The sequence below is a fragment of the Gopherus evgoodei genome, chromosome 14 (assembly GCF_007399415.2).
Source record: "Gopherus evgoodei ecotype Sinaloan lineage chromosome 14, rGopEvg1_v1.p, whole genome shotgun sequence".
NCBI classification, from domain to species: Eukaryota; Metazoa; Chordata; order Testudines; family Testudinidae; genus Gopherus; species Gopherus evgoodei.
Window position 1 is genome coordinate 15,871,692 of NC_044335.1, and position 17,868 is coordinate 15,889,559.

The window sequence follows — 17,868 nt, forward strand, 5'->3', positions numbered from 1 at the left end:
ACCTGTTTGAGATGCTTGCCCCTGCAGCTTGTTATTCAACACTTCGCTACAATTTTTTCCCCCTTGCTTGGGAAGTAGGCTTCAGATAGTTTCTGCAACTTGTACTTAAAGTAATTCCAAGTCTCCTCCATTCAGACACTTGAGTTCTTCAGTCCAATCCACTTCCCGAACTAGTTCCCTTTATTTTTTAAAGTTAGTTTTTTTTAAATCAAGGACCCTGGTTGCAGATTTTTTTTGATCCTTCCATTTAGTTTAAACTGAATTAGCTCATGAATACTCAAACCAATGTTGTTCCCTACAACAGTTTTTCATAAGGTCCTCACTGCTACCAAATCTAAAATAGCATCACCTCTTGTTGGTTCAGCTACTATTTGCTGAAGAAATCTGTCATCTATCACATCCAGGAAAATCTGGGCTCTACTATTATTAGTAGCACTTGTCCTCCAATCTATATCTGGGAAGTTAAAGTCTCTCACACAATTCCCAGTAGTATTTATTTCATTAAAAACATTAAAGAGGTCTCTATCCATATCCAGATCAGATCCTGGTGATCTGTAACACACCCCAAGCACTGTATCAGGGGAACCTCAAGCAGCTTTCTTCCCCAAAGTGATTTTGGCCCAAACAGTTTCTGTTTTATCCATCCCATCACTTTTAATTTCTTTACAGTTTACTTCATCACTAATATACAGTGCTACTCTACCACCTTTCCCTTTATTTCTGTCTCTCCTGAACAGCACATACCCTTCTATACCTGTACTCCAGGCATGACTACTCCCATTCAAACTCCCCTGTTTATCTCTGTTTGCTGCTCCTGTGCCTTTGGCTGCCTTTATAGGCCCTGTAATCAGGGAAGCCACACCTTCTAACCAGGGCTCTGCTTCTCTCACAGCACACTGCCCCCATCAGCCTACAAACCAAGCCAGGAGAAGAAAAAAATAAAATAAAAAAGCCACCAGCACAAAACAGAAAAACATACACAACACACACAAAAACCTCACTCACTGTCCCTAAGGACCACAGGCCTGTTCCTCCCTTCTCCTTCAACAGAACTCCCACTCAATCCCCGCTATTTACAGCTCTGTTTTCTGCACCTGGACCGCTGCTCCTGGATGAGAATATAGTTTTAAGAATGGAGTGAGGTTAGGCTTCTTTTCCATTCACACCACCAGGGCTGTCCTTAGGCATATGCGGCTGCATAGGGCACCCAAAAATTTGGGGCACCGTTCCCCTCACTGGCCATGCTGGAATCCTCTCTTCTCCAGCCCCTCCCCCGTGTTGGGCAAGCGGGCTTCTCCCTGACCTCAACCCCGCCCCCTCCCTCACTCGCGCCTCTGGCTCTGCCACCCCAGCCCCCGGGAGCCCAGAGCAGCAACCCGGCCCAATGCCCCCCGGAGTGGAGTGCCTCCCTGGACCCTGCCTGCCTGTGCCGCTTGGGGGCCGCGGGCAGGACAGTGTGGGGGGAGGGGGAGCTGGGCTGAGCAAGGGAGGGAAAAAGGGAGGGTCTTAAGGTGACAGTGCGCTCACTGTCTCACACTTCCCTAACACACACACACAAACTGGCTCTCACATCCACATACACTCTGCCTCTCATGAATATCAGTCCCCCAGTACAGATTGTCACACACAATCTCATACTCCCCAACACACACTCTGTCACACAGTCCCCCAACACACAGTCACATACAAACACACACTGTCACTGTCTCTCTCTCTCTCTCTCTCTCTCACACACACACACACACACACACACACACACAGACTGGCTCTCCCACCCACATACACTCTGCTTCTCATGAGTCACAGTTCCCCAATACAGATTGTCTTACACACACACACACAATCTCATATTCCCCAACACACACTCTGTCACACAGTCCCCCAACACACAGTCACATACAAACACACACACACTCTCTCTCTCTCTCTCTCTCTCACACACACACACACACACAGACTGGCTCTCCCACCCACATACACTCTGCTTCTCATGAGTCACAGTTCCCCAATACAGATTGTCTTACACACACACACACACACACACACACACAATCTCATATTCCCCAACACACACTCTGTCACACAGTCCCCCAACACACAGTCACATATAAACACACATCGGCTCTCTCTCTTTCTCACACACACACAAACACACGCACTTGTATTATTGTTGTTATTACTACTGCTTGGTACTTCCTGTCAAAATGCTGGTGGTGAGCCAGGAGTGGCTAGGGGCTGCAGGAGGGCCATGGGCTCTGGCAAGATGCAGCCCCCATGTGACAGCGCAAAGCCTGCCTGGAACCATTGCAGCAGAATCTGCCGAATACGAAGCTCAGTGTGTGTGTGTCAGAAATGTGGTGGGAAGGGGGAGTCTGCGGGTGAGTGTGGTGGCTGTGCCCCCTCGACGCCTGGGGTCAGCGGTGCCGGCTGGGGACCGCCTGCAGTAGAGTAGGGGCACCAGTTTAACAATACTGTGTAGGGCCCCATAAATCCTAAGGATGGCCCTACATACCATACCCTAAAGATGGATTCAATTTCCATGCTAATCTCAGTTTTTCAAACAGAGCTACTTGCCAGGTACACAAGGAAAGTTTCAAGACTAAATGTCCTAATATGTTAAAGCTGTAGCAAAATAGACAATGCTCCTAAATATCTCAAACTATTGGGCTAAATATTTCTGCTTTTAAAGAAAATGAACAGCAACCACAAATTGGAAAATTTACAAAATAAAAGCTTCCTCACTAGAACACTCTTCTTCTTAAAATAAAGAAAGGAACCAGGTTTTACTGCTTAGATTTGGGGGATTATTATATCTGCACTTCAGAAATAGCCCAAGATTTTAACTAAGAATGATTGTTTTTATTAGAGTTTTAGTGTCTTGAGCCAACCTGCCTATATTTTCCTTCAGGGGCAGGCCAAAAGCATCCATAGCCCTTTGGGTTCTGTCGTAATTCAGATATGAATTCCACCTATCAATCCAACCCCTGGAACGCGGACTGTCTTCTCTAAATTGCAAGATACAAGACATGCTGTAATTCCAAAACTTCCCCCAAATCACATGTATTTTAGCAGATGTGTTTCTAATTTAGCGTCCTACCCTAACTCATTTGGTGTCTCGGTGTTGTGTTAAACAGTTGCCATGGTCCAGCCCAGAAGTTGCTGAATTTTGTTGATGAGTGAAGCAATTCCTCTTCATAAAATTCCCTTAGAAAACATGCCATGAAAAACCCAACGTCCTTTCCAACAGAGAAGAGACACCAAATGGTTGTGTTAGATACAAATTCTTTATTGGACACAGACTAAACATGTAGTTCTTAGACTCAGATTCTCTCACCCTCAGCCGGACTAAATATAACCCCTGCAGTCTAGTGTCAGCACACAGCTCTTTTAGCCCTGATGTAGCTTTGGCAGCCATTGAAAGGACTGCTGTGATTCTGCTACACCTCCACAAAAGTGTACAGTACTGTATTTTTTAGTGTAACTGGAAGGGGGGTGTTGGAATTTTGTAACTTTCTTGTTTATCTCCATCCATAACCAGAGATGTGAGGAAAACTAAAACAAAAGCCAGTAATTTTCCTTCAGAGCCACAAGAGGGGAGCCTTCTCCTTCTGTAACTGAAGAGAGGTTCTGTCAGAAATTCATTATCGCATACAAGCCTCTTTTGAACGGTATGTCTTTTGATTTATGGGCAGAAAAGTTTGGAATTATCATTAAAACAGGTAAATAGAGACAAAAGTTTTAGGAATACACCCACAAAGTTTTAGTGAACATTGGTTGTACTATACACGCACCATTAAAGCCTCAATGTGCAAGAATTTTTTGCATGGAAATCTGTAGATTTGCATAACTTTTTTCTGCAATGAGAGGGTCACAATGTAATTCTCACTCTTCACTATTCAAGGTATTATGGTCACTGAGGGAATTTGCAGACTTCTCATGGAAGACTGAAATCATTCATTTTGAAGTTCAATGTTAGATAACATAGGCCTGGATTAAGAGAGAGTGGTGCCCATTAACTTAATGCTCAAATGTCATGCCTGCTATTAAAACTGCCTAAGTGGTTCATTGTGCATGGTATCCTTGTATTATATGAACAAGTTAATAGTTCAGCAAGCCATACTTTCCCTTACTGATATCGAGTGTCAAAATCATGAAACCCATAATAGGCAGATATTTTTCACTAGTAGAATTTTAATGAATAAGGTCTGGATCCAGAGCCTATTGAAGTCAATGGGCCCCTGACTTTGGGATCAGCCCTAAATGATATTTAGAGGAATAAGTCAGTTCTAGCTGATCGATGTTTGGAGAGAAGTTTAGATTGATTTTGGGGAAGACAGTTCCTTGAAGGTAGCTACTGATATTATGAAAGCAACCACGACTGCTGGCACCTTTACTGTTATCCCAGGTTCAAAGGGCAAAGACTGAGGGACATGGAGTCTGAATTACCTTCTCATCCCAATTAGACTGCAAGTTCCTCAGGACTGTAACTATCAATATACTCTGTCAGTACAGTGATTAGCACCATGGGGGCCCCAATTCTTAGTGGGGGCCATTATGTGCAACTGCAGAAGAAATTATAAATGATAATCTCTATTCCAGGTGAGGATTAAGGTGCAGTGTGTCAAAGTTTGCATGTACTAAGTCCAATGATGTGTCCTTTTGGTGAATAAATAGAAGCCTCCAGTCCAGTCAATTCAGAACCTTTCACCAGCACTAGATGTAATACTGTAGAAATTAAACGGAAAAAAAGAAGAATGATATGATTTACATCAGTGCAAAACAAGTAATGAGAGATCAGAATCAAGCCCTCCAGCCTTGGGTCTCTGTGCTGCTAGTGTTACTCATTTATCACTTATAAACTCTCTTTTTATTTTAAATCCACTCATTGTAGATAGCCACAGTTAGACCTATACTCCTAACTCTATTGGCAGTCAGCTCTGGACTATCAGCGGAGTCTCAGGAGACTGTGTGCTTTCATAGCTGCAGGATTAATACTGCTGAACTATAGGAAGGGGAAATGAGATTGTTTAGTGAATAATGGCTGCCTAGGATCAAATGAAGGTAAGGACCCTAGACAGTTTTATAGATTTGAGATAGAGGGTGCTCCCTGGGCATACAGGTCTGGATAGGGCATGTGGGTTAAAAGGTAGATCTTTTAAAAAGGGAGAAAAGTGGTAAACAACCTGTATTGTAATTCAGTAAACAAACTGACTGAATTTCAAATACTTCAATCCATCTTTATTCTCTGAATAGAAAGAGCCCCAATTTAGAGGGTAACTTGGCTCCTGCAATTTTGCATCTCCAAACAATTTCAAGCTCAGTTTTGTGAAATGAAGAGCAGAATTGATATGTCCACAGATGCAAATATTGGAAATGCCAGTACTGTTGCACACAATTTTTTCTGGGTACAAAATTGTAGGCTGGCTTAAAAATTTGGCTTGAAGGGAAAGTATCTGCCTTGCAGAGTAACCCTCTTACTGGAGTGGTATTATTTTGTGCCATTGTAATTCGGAGAGAGCTGCAGTTCTTTTTTCCCACTAAATCTTTTAATTAAATGCTGTTTGGAGGGGCTACCGCTGAACAAGAGTCCTAGAGGCTGAATTCTAATTATCTCCAATATATGTACAGCCATGATCAGCTTCTCCACACTGCCCTGCCAATGTGACTCTCATCCTTGAACCAGAGGACTACTTCTAGTTGTTAGCTTCCTCTCCATGACTCACACAGTACTGAGACTCTTAACTTGGGTTAGCTAACTTGGGTTACAATAGCAGTGAAGTAACCTGAGGTCCAGTGAAGATACTGCCTCATTCTAAAGGTCAAAGGCAGGATCAAGACGGTTTTCCTGTCTCAGACAGTTGGCTCCTACAATCCACGTGTTACAAATCATATTCATCCTTCAAGGTGGGAGCAACAGATACAGCTAGTTTGGGAATGTCAATTTTATTTGGGCGAAAACAGAACTATCCTGAAGTACAGTCAGGATGCTCCCAGGTGAGGCACAATTTACATCTTGCCTGAGACTGTCACAGCATGGCAACCTGGAAGATGGCTGTAAATTTCTTTTCTAAAAAAAAAAAATAATGATGTTATCATAACCTAGTCCCAGATTTGGACCTTAGCGTCCAAAATATGGGGTTTAGCATGAAAACCTCCAAGTTTAGTTACCAGCTTGGACCTGGTAAAGCTGCCACCACCCAAAAAATTAGAGTGTTTTGGGGCACTCTGGTCCCCCCAAACCTTCCCTGGGGACCCCAAGACCCAAATCCCTTGAGTCTCACAACAAAGGGAAATAAACCTTTTCCCTTCCCCCCTCCAGGTGTTCCTGGAGAGACACACAGAAGCAAGCTCCGTGAATCTAAACAGAGGGATTCCACCCTCCCCATTTCCAGCCTTGGAAAACAGAAGTACCGAGAGCTAATCTCTCTTTCCCCCTCACCCAGAGGGAATGCCAAATCAGGCTAGTAAATCTAACACACACAGATTTTCCCCTGACTTCTTCCTCCCACCAATTCCCTGGTGAGCACAGACTCAATTCGCTGGAGTTCCCCACTAAAGAAAAACTCCAACAGGTCTTAAAAAGAAAGCTTTATATAAAAAAAAAGAAAAATACATAAAAATGGTCTCTCTGTATTAAGGTGACAAATACAGGGTCATTTGCTTAAAAGAAATATGAATAAACAGCCTTATTCAAAAAGAATACAATTCAAAACATTCCAGCAACTATACCCAGGTAAATACAAAAGAAAACAATAGAAACCTTACTGCCTTACTATATTTGTACTTACAGCTTGGAAACAGAAGATTAGAAAGCAGGAAACAGAAATCCTCTCATAGCCGAGAGAGAGACAGACAGAAGACAAAGAACTCAGACACAAACTTCCCTCCACCCAGACCTGAAAAAGTCTGGTTTCCTGATTAGTCCTCTGGTCAGGTGTTTCAGATTACTTCTTTCCAGGTGAAAGAGACGTTAACCCTTAGCTATCTGTTTATGACAGATGTAGATATGTTTATCTGCCAGGGAGGTGAAGGAGACTCGGGTCTAGTTATGCCCATCTCTCACAAGCATTTCATATGTTTATATGTATGTTGCAGATTCATTTTTCGTGCTGCTGGATTACACCTCAAGAATTGCAAGGACCTGCTTGCATACTTACAGAACCAGTACAACATTGGAAACAGCAGGTACTCACTGCATTTTGGATCTTACATAGCACCATACACGTTACTGGCACTTACTAAATACTCCTAATAATATTAATAATGACTAGAAGGCTAGAGTTCTGCATTAACCAGAGATATAGGTATCTGCCTCCACCTTAGGTGTACACACCACCCAGCATGGTTGTAGGAACTAACCTATGCATATTGAGGGTACTATTTTATGGATGGCACAAACCAACCTGAACCTTTCCCCAAAATCTGAAACAAACTTTCTTGAGGTTCGAAAAAGTTCCATTAACTTTGTTTCCCTTATTATTTTCCTTTCGCATCTACAGAACAACTGACTGGAAGGATATAAAGATCCAGGGCTCAGAGCATGCACAGACCCTGAAACTCTCTCCAAAGGAGTCAACCATTAGAAGGGAAGCACAGATCCTCAGAGGTATTTAGGCACTTGACTCCCATTGAAAACAGTGGTAGTTACGCCCCTAAATAACTCAAAGGAGCTGGGCCTGAGGGATTAAATGTTACCTTAATTGTGGAACAGCCTGCTTCCTGCTATGTGTTAGGGGTAGGATCTGATTTGGGGTTCAGATTTGGGATTTAGAGAAAGCCACTTTCTCAAAAGGGCTGTGGAGGAAAGGGTCAAATTCAGCCTTGGTATGAATGGAAGGCAATGAAAGCTACACACACTTAATGCTAGCTTTGAGTTTGCTCTGGGGATTATGTGGGCATAACTTTAAATGCATGAGGTGGGAACTGCTTTATTTTATATCCTCCTGCTAGCTGCTTTTTCTGCTAAAACATCCACCTCAGCATGTAAATTGCACAATTGCTGAATGCAAAATCAGTGCAAGTTACATTACTTTGCCACTCCCTTGTGTATTCTCAATTTACACTTGGAGGCTGACGCCTTAACTCTTTTGGTGCTGGTCACCCTGCACCACTGCACTGCTGCAAAGCAGCCCTAAGGATCCAGCTCCTCCCTGGGGAAATGTTTGGGTGACACCTATGCCACCACCCCTCCCAGCCATTGGCAGAGAGCATCACGATGCGGAAAAGAGATATGGTCAGCGTGTCCCGTGCACCTTGCCTAGTTATTTATACCTTAGCCAGGTGAGTGCGCATGAGATATAAAACCCAACTGCTGCTGAATGAGTAAGTGGAGAATGCCAGATTGGTTTTGCTTAACGTTGCTTGGCACATGTGTACCATTTGCAAGGTGCCAAGCCATGGAGAATCAGACCCCAATGTGTAACTTAAATGACAACTGCATTGCCTGGAGACTTCCAAGAGTTTAACACCAGGCTTTGTTTGGTGACTTCAGTGCAGTCATTCTCAACATTTTCCATACTGGGAACCTCCTTCCCTTCCAGCTAGCTGGGATCTAGTCTCCCATTGAGCAAGATGGGAGAGGCAGGGTCATTGTGTGACCTGTTGTGAGTTGCAACCCCTGGGCTGAGAACTCATAAGCTAATGAAACCAATGGAGCTGTTGCACCTTTTTACATCAGGGCTGCATGTGGCCCATGGTGCTTTTACTTGAATGGAGTTGGACCCCTTTATCCTCTATTGTTTTAGGGGGTTGTTTGTTGACTGGTCAAAAACTCAGCTGCATGTACCTGGCTATTCTTTCCCCTCATCTTATTTACAGTCCAATTTCTTCATTTTTAAGGGAAGCTTTCCTCTCTATTTTTTCATTCTGGCTGCTGTGGATGCAGAATTTAGTTACATAACATATTCTCATAGCGGTAGAATCAGAGAACATGTAGTACCGCAGGGACTCAAAGGGAGTCCCATTTATTGCTCAGCTTTTGTAGAAGACTATATTGTATACACTATCAAGCAACAGTCCAGCACTAATAGACTTCTTCACAGTCAAGCTGTGACTTAAATATTTCAAGGGCTTTTGATTCCACAGTGACTGTCTTGTGCAAAGCCCATTAACTTCAGATATTCACATCTACTGGCAAGAAGGACTCAGGAATTTTCTTTAAGTAGCCTGAGGCTGCCAAGAGTTATAATCAAAAGAAAAACTTCCCTTCTTCCTTGAAATAACCAATACCTCAGGCTTTCACTTACTCATAGAGGATAAATTATCCACATTAGTTTTAAACTCTCTTTATAAAGAAAGTCGTTAGCAGAATACAGCTCAGAGTCAGTTTTCATCACTTTCCAGTTTCTTGTTAGGAATCCTGGCCTCTCCTTTGTCAGTCACAATTTTTATGTGGAGTTCTTGATATTAATTTGCTGTGGGTCAGGGTTATCACTGTGAATAGCACATGTGTAACCCTAAATACAGGATATATCAAACGCTGATCTATGAAGGTACTCTGGAGTTTTGATTATGGGGTTGTCAAGACCCCCTCACATCCCCTACTAGATAGTTTCTTAGGCAATTCTATAAGTTGCCGAACAGCCTCTCCTCCACCTGAAATGGTGAGTGGAGCTGAGGGTGCCTGTGGTCTTACAGGAAGTACTTGCTACCTTGCAGGATAAGCCCCTTACCTTGGATGCTGGTTGTGGCAGCAGATTATGGGGTGATTAGGAACCAAGGAATCAGTGTGCATAAAACAAGAAACAATCTACACCCTCATCCAAAACCTCCACCACCATTTTGACGCTACAAAGGAATTATATCTCACTCTCTATTGTTAGTCATTTTTGAATCTGCATCTGCTCTCCCTAATTCTAGCTGGGGCCAGAAGCAGAAACTGCTAAATAGAGTGTAATATTGTGAGAATCATGATATTTCTGGCATAACTGTTGATAATTTGCACTTACAATCTTATGGGTGGCTCTTCCATTTCTCCCAATTTGCCTCTTTGTAGTTTGCATTGGGTATTCCCTTCCCTTGGCTCACTCTACCCATTGAAACAATGAGGAAAGACAACTCTAAGCCTCTCTTGCTTTTCTTGGATGCCAAGATCTAAACTTCTTCCTGCCTTGAAGATTGGTCCAACTCCTATTAAAGTCAGCTGGAGTATCTCCATTAATTTGGAGTTAGGTTGGACTCTTTGGTGTTATCATCCATGCCAGAGAGGAAGAAAATGAAGCATTAATGACTGAATATTTCAAAACCATTTTAGTTTACAGGTATGCATGCATTTGTGTGGCTTGGACACTGGCAAGAGTCCATCACAAATTACCTCTGTTGCTGATTTCTCTGATCCTAAAGCAAACCCAATTTGTATCCATAATGAAGCTTCATAAGACTGGTGGTGATGTTAATATAAATGTAATTAGTAACACTATTTATACCACCAAGAGACAGTTGCTAATGACGCAGAAGGACTGACAACCAACAGAGTATTAACCTTATCTTCCTAGACGACCTCTTGAACTTTTTTTCACCCAAGTACCTCATTAAGGGCTATGTTTAGAAGCATCACCATGGAGAAAGAGAATTTAAGCATTTTGGTGAACAATGTTCTGTTCTAATAGCTAGACCAAGATATCCAAACTTATGCTAAATAAAGTTAAGCTCTTAAATAAATCTATAGCAGGAATCTAAAAACATGATTTTCAAAGGTGAAGTAAATGGATGTTCAGTGCCCTTGAAAATCAGGCCACTATTTTGGGAGTCAAAGGGAATCTTTCCACTGAGTTTAAAGGGACTGAATCAGGCCCTAGGACCCAGATCCTCAAGAATAATGGAAGTGGAAACTAGACCCCTAAATACCTGTTAAGGTTCTGAGCCAAGGTGCGTATGTGTAGAAAACTCACTTTAGCTGCCTAATTTTGAAAATCTCAGACCTAGTTAATAACAAGCACCACAGTGAATGGAGAAAATTTATATGGAAGCAAAGAACAAAACTGGCATGGTTGTTCCTAATAAAAACCGCCTTATTAAGGAGATCTCGAAAGCAAAAAAAGGCTGTGAGCCTTTTTTATTTTTATCTTTGGTGCTTTATGGTGTTTTTAAAAAAAGCCTAAAAGTTTTTATTTTCATTTAATTTTTTTAAAGGTTCTTTTTCTGTTTGGTTTGTATATTGGACATTTGGGCCCGATCTACTCAGGTTTTCCAAGATGATTGTGGAACTGAGAGGTTTCACTTGCACAGTATCACTGCTGTTATCTTCCTAAGTCATTGAAATGGGAGCTGACTTCTCTTCAGACTATTTAAAGCTGTTTGTTTTTGTTATACTACTTTAATTATGACATCTAAGAAACACTTCAGAGTAAAGATGTTTTTGTTACCTCTGCCCCCTTCAATTAAAGATTAGGAAATGTCTCACAAATCATGTGTGAGAATGTTAATGAGTTACCTGACAAGACCTGACTTGACAGAGAAAAACAAGCAGAAGAAAAGCCCTTAATATATACAGAACATGTGCCCAATTATCTTTCCTTTGCAGGTCTGCTTTAAGTGGGGTTTCTTTTCATATGCAATTTCTACTCTGAACACTAAATCTATTGATGATAAAAGAAAGACAAACAAACTTTTGAGTAAGTTTGTATCCATAAATCTTGACAACCTGGAAATCAAAATTGCCTAAGAAACAATCTAGTAGGGGATCTGAGGAGATCTTGACAAAATCAGAACTCTAGTAGGAGATGTCTACATGGTGCCTTAGTCCGCACTAGCTGGGTGTAAAGTAACTTTCAATGAGCACTAGTGGGTTGCACACTAACTCGCCTGTGTGGGTCCTGCTGGCATGCACTAAAAGATCCCTAATATATGTAATGCAAACTGTAGTTTGTAACCTATCATTTAAATCAGCTTCTGTACCAAATGACTGGAGGATAGTGAATGTGACACCAATTTTTTAAAAGGGCTCTAGAGGTGAGCCCGGCAATTACAGGCTGGTAAGCCTGACTTCAGTATCGTGCAAACTGGATGAAACTATAATAAAGAACAAAATTGTCAGACACAGATTAACATAATTTGTTGGGGAAGAGTCAACATGGTTTTTGTAAAGGGAAATCATGCCTCACCACTCTATTAGAATTCTTTGAGGGGGTCAACAAGCATGTGGACAATGGGGATACAGTGGATACAGTGTACTTATATTTTCAGAAAGCCTTTGATAAGGTCCCTCACCAAAGGCTCTTAAGCAAAGTAAGCTGTCATGGAATAAGAGGAAAGGTTCTCTCATGGATTGGGAACTGGTTAAATGATAGGAAACAAAGGTTAGGAATAAACGGTCAGTTTTCAGAATGGAGAGAGATGAACAGTGGTGTCCCCCAGAGGTCTGTTCTGGGACCAATCCTATTCAACATATTAATAAATGATCTGGAAAAGGAAGTAAACAGTGAGATGGCAAAATTTTCAGATGATACAAAATGACTCAAGATAGTTAAGTCCCAAGAAGACTGCGAAGAGCTACAAAAGGATCTCTCAAAACTGGATGACTGGGCAACAAAATGGCAGATTAAATTCAATGTTGATAAATGCAAAGTATTGCATACTGGAAAACGTAATCCCAACTATCCATATAAAATGATGGGGTCCAAATTAGCTGTTACCTCTCAGGAAAGAGATCTTGGAGTAACTGTGGATAGTTCTCTGAAAACATCCATTCAATGTGCAGCGGTAGTCAAAAATGCAAACAGAATGTTGGGAATCATTAAGAAAGGAATGGATAATATGACAGAAAATATCATATTGCCTCTATATAAATCCATGGTACACCCACATCTTGAATACCACACACAGATATGGTCGCCCCATCTCAAAAAAAAAAGACATACTGGACTTGGGAAAAGATTCAGAAAAGGGCAAAAATTATTAGGGGTATGGAACGGCTGCCATATGAGGGGAGATTAATAAGACTGGGACTTTTCATGTTGGAAAAGAGACGACTAAGGGGAGAAATGATAAAGGTCTATAAAATCATGACTGGTGTGGAGAAAGTAAATAAGGAAGTGTTATTTACTCCACCTAACACATGAACTAGGGGCAACCAAATGAAATTAATATGCAGCAGATTTAAAACAAACAAAAGGAAGTATTTTTTCATACAACACAGTTAACCTGTGGAACTCCTTGCCAAAGGACGTTGTGAAGGCCAAGACTATAATAGGGTTTAAAAAAAAGCTAGATAAGTTCATGGAGGATAACTCATTAGTTCATAGATCCATAAGTTCATGGATGGCTATTAGCCAGGATGGGCAGGGATGGTGTGCCTAGCCTCTGTTTGCCAGAAACTGGGAATGGGAATTGTCACTTGATGATTACCGGTTCTGTTCATTCCCTCTGGGGCACCTAGCATTGGCCACTGTCAGAAGACAGGATACTAGGTTAGATGGACCTTTGATCTGACCCGGTATGGCCATTCTTATGTTCTTACTGTTTATAATGCTATTACATTAATGAGCACTAGGAAACTTTTAGTGCACACCAGCAGGGTCCACATGAGCCAGCTGGTGCACAATAACTGGTGCACATTAAAATTTACACCCCAGCTAGTGTGGAGTAAGTTACCATGTAGACAAGCCCTGAGCTTCATTCTGTCAAATCTGCTCCTCTCTGCTAACTAAAGAAACTGAAGTACTGGCAGAGGTCAGTGGGGTAGGAGAAGATAAAGGAACAAATCTCATTAATTTACTCATCTGTGGCAATGATGGATCTATTCCTTTGATCTTAATCATTAATCTAGTTTCATTATTTTCATTAATATTGTCATCTATGCCTTTGCTACTTTATATTTTACCTAATTAATTCATGTTAAACGTTAAAACTACTGGTGCATGAGTTATTACTGGGATTCCTGAGAAACTTGTATTGTAGAAAGAAAATGTTTACAAAGGAAGCAGCCCTGATTTAACAGATCAAGCAAAACCTTTAGATGCCAGAAACAATCCAGTCTTCAGAAAAGGCTGTAGTCCCTTTTGAAGGCAGATTGGAGAAATAATAGTTAGTCCAATGCTGGCTTCTCCTGATCAGCTTTCTCTAGCTGCAAGCCTACATACATACATACACATAATTTATTATGGAAACATCTAGGTACAAAGCGATCTCAGAATAGCTTCTAATGAACAGTTTCATCAATATGTAAAGGAACAGAGACTGTTCAATATACAGTATTGTTCTATTTGGTGCAAAAAAAGTAAGCCCTAAGAAACCAAATCAGCAGGGGACTGGATGGCTCAGGGAACTGGAAATTGCATATGGAAGCTTCCATTTCTAGGTCTCTGGTTGGAATTTAGCCCAGGCTCAGAGTGGCCTGCTTTGTGCAGGGGGTCGGACTAGATGATCACATTGGTCCCTTCTGACCCTAGAATCTATGAATCTATGATCAAAAACTGTTGCCATCTGTTAGCTGTTCAGTGACTCATGAATTCATGTAGGCACATACATCAGCACTCCTGAAGTCCAACATCTGCAATTGTGCATCTAATTGCCATTTTCAAGCACATGTATTGCAGGATAATGAAGGCTGTCTGAAAACTCTAGCCCTTAGTGTGTTAACACTACAACACCTCCCTCTGCTTTGGGAATCACAAGGTGGGGGAATGGTTTATTATAATTAAGACTTCGTGTCTGTCACAGAAATCACGGATTCCATGACTTTCCGTGACCTCCGTGACTTTTGCAGCAGCTGATGCTGCTGGCTCGGGGCTGCACAGCCCTTGGGCCAGCAGCAGCAGTAATTTGGGTGTGGAAGGGGGCTTAGGGCTGGGACAGAAGGTTGGGGTGCAAGGCGGCACTTATCTTTGGGGGCTCCTAAGACGTGGCTGGCATGTCCCTGCAGTTGCTAGGTGAAGGGGCCGGCGGGCTCTGCGCACCATTGTCCCTGCCTGCAGACACCACCCCTGCAGTTCCCATTGGCTAAAGTTCCTGGCCAATGGGAGCTGCAGAGCCAGCACACATGGTAGGGGCAGCACACAGTGCCCCCCTGGCCTTCCCTCCCCCTAAGAGCTGCAGGGACATGCCATCTACTTCCAGGGAGCTGCACGGAGCCGGATAGGGAGCCTGCCAACCCCACCAACTCTACCCCCCCAGCACCAGCAGGGGTCCCAGACCGTCCCACAGAGCACTCACAGCCCCCCCCCAGCACAAGTTTTAGTTAGGGGTATATAATACAAGTCATGGACAGGTCATGGGCTGTGAATTTTTGTTTACTGCCCATGATCTATCCATGACTTTTACTAAAAATTCCTGTGACAAAAACGTAGCATTAATTATAATACTTTGCACTGCAAGCACCTTCCATCCAAGGGTCTGAGTGCACTTTAAAGAGACCAAAATCAGCCAGCTAGCTGGAGAAGAATAAAACCATAACCTGGTGCATGAGAAAACTGTCCTGTCCCTAGGGAAGGGGCCCATGGCCAGTTACAGCAATTTGTGAGTGTATTTTATTGGAAGGGTTTATTGAGAACTCTAACTACCAATAAAATTAGACACTTGTAAATATCAATAGGAGAATGTTTTTCAAAGGTGTTGGCTAGGTCTGTATCTATTTTTGCTCTCTGTAAATTTCTGAATGAATTTACTGTTCATAAATAATGCCACCTAGCTCTCATACAGTATAAATGTGAGAAACTTTTAGCTGTGGCATAGTGCTGGAAGGCATGGGGGAAGGATATGGGGGGACTAAAGGGAAAATTCTCCCACAGATAGCTTTGCTGAAACCCCTTTATGCTGACCAGTGCCCCTGCCATTCCAGTCCCAGAGCTCTTCTTTGGGAGGAAAAGTACCGTATAAATATACATTATTAGCACCTCTCCCCTGTGCAGGATACAGCCACACAGCATGCAGTCTGACACTCTCTGGCTAATTGGGAAACCATCTTCCATAGAGATTAGCTGTTGCATCCCTTCTTGTGGCCTTGTCAGATTTCATATGTCAGCAACCGCTCCTCTTATAAAGCAGAGGAGACTTTCTTCTTGTACAGGACCTGCAGCAAGCTAAGGAGCTACGATATTACATACATTCTCACAGCACTGAAGGTGCTCCAGCCCTGCATCCGAAACCCACAAGGCAGTGACAGGATAACAGGATATTTCCACACTAACAATGCAGTGTTGACAGTGATATTTTTCAAAACAGGAAATTCATCCTTTCCTGCAAACAGTTTCAGTTTTGATTAATTGGCATTTTCCAGTCTCCCAAAAAATAAACAACCTTTCATCAAACAATTCCTGACCAATTCTAAACTTGAGTTAAGAACACTTCTTTATATAAAACGAAGACAAAGCTATATGGACAGCACACTTGCCAATACACTACCTGACCAGCAGAGGAACTTTGGGAATCCAGAACCTTTGTTTCTGTTCCTGGCTCTTAGATGTGGTCTAGTGACTACAGACAACGCAGACAAGCCCAGAGCTTTTGCATATCAAAGTCACTGGCAAGTGAATGAGATTTGCCATATTCATCTCCTAAGGTGAGTCAAGAGTAAGGACTGTGAAATACACAGCATGAAATCAGCTTTTGCCAGGCCCACAGTATTTGACTGGTGTATTTATCATCAAACTACGGGTAAGTAATACAGCCCTTAGAAGAAAAAAGGGTTGGTAGGATTGTGTTGTTATTATCAAAGACAACAGATCTGGACCATGGGTGGAAGATAAAAAGCACCATGTTCACTTCATGGTTAACTTTTTGCATGTGAGGGAAGGAAGTTCCCATCCCTTCTGCTCTCCTCTTCTCCCCAAATTCTTCTTCATTTTTAATAGGGTGGTGTGTGGGTCTCTGTCTGCCTGTCTCAGCCTTCAGCAATCCCAGCTGTGATATTTCTGTTTGGTTCCTACCAAGTGAAGTCAGAACTGCGAGATCAATACTAGAGTTCTGCAAAAATCTCCCATGCCTGCTGAGTCCCAGGCCAGGGCTCTTGTACTAGACCCCACTGCCTTCCTTTTAGTCTCTCTCCTTTACAGACACCTGCATACTGTCGTAGGGGTTGAGATTTAAAACTGCTGTATCAAATGTATTACAATTTCTAAGCAGTGAGAAGTTTACATATGATGCACCTCAAAGGGCATCAGAAACGACCATGCCCATTGTCTCCACTCACAGCTGAGGGTGGTCAGTAGCTTGCAGGAGATGTTCAGTTCCCTCAGTTATATTCTTAAAGTTCCCGTTGTTGCAGCCAAACTAGCATTCACTAAGTCCTATGTCATATTTTTAAGTGCCCTTCAATTTTGCCTCCTAATATTTTTTCTGTAAAATTTAGTATCTTATTCCATTGATTTACCTCAAACTGCATGTGCAGTTTGTTCTCCCACTTTTCTTTTAACAGTTCTATTGATTCATCTGGATATAATAAATCCTTTCCAAAATATTATAGTTCATGTTTGAGATCAACTTAGAATACCCAGCCAATTCAATTACCTTTAAAGCCTCAGTAGAACTGATGGGCAGAACTCTATTTGCTAGGTCACAGATTTAATGAGGTTTGCATGGTTCAAAATCAAACAGAATTTGGCCTTTTAATTGTAAAACTTCCTCACAAAACCTTAACAACTAGTAATCAAACAGCACTGCATGCACACACTCATTACATGATGGATTCTGACCCCACATTTTGACTAGCCACTTAGGCTGAAAAGGGGCTACGCTGGCATTAGCTATGGGATCATTTCCCAGGAGAAAGCTTGCGAGTTGGTATCCTGATGGAACAAATGATGGCAGTGCTCACAGAAATAAAAAATGGCCAGTGGGATTTAAAACAAGACATAAAACAGGAGCTGGAGACTTCACAAAAGGAATTAAATACAAGACCTAAAGCAAGAGCTAAAGATTTCCCAGAAACAGGGC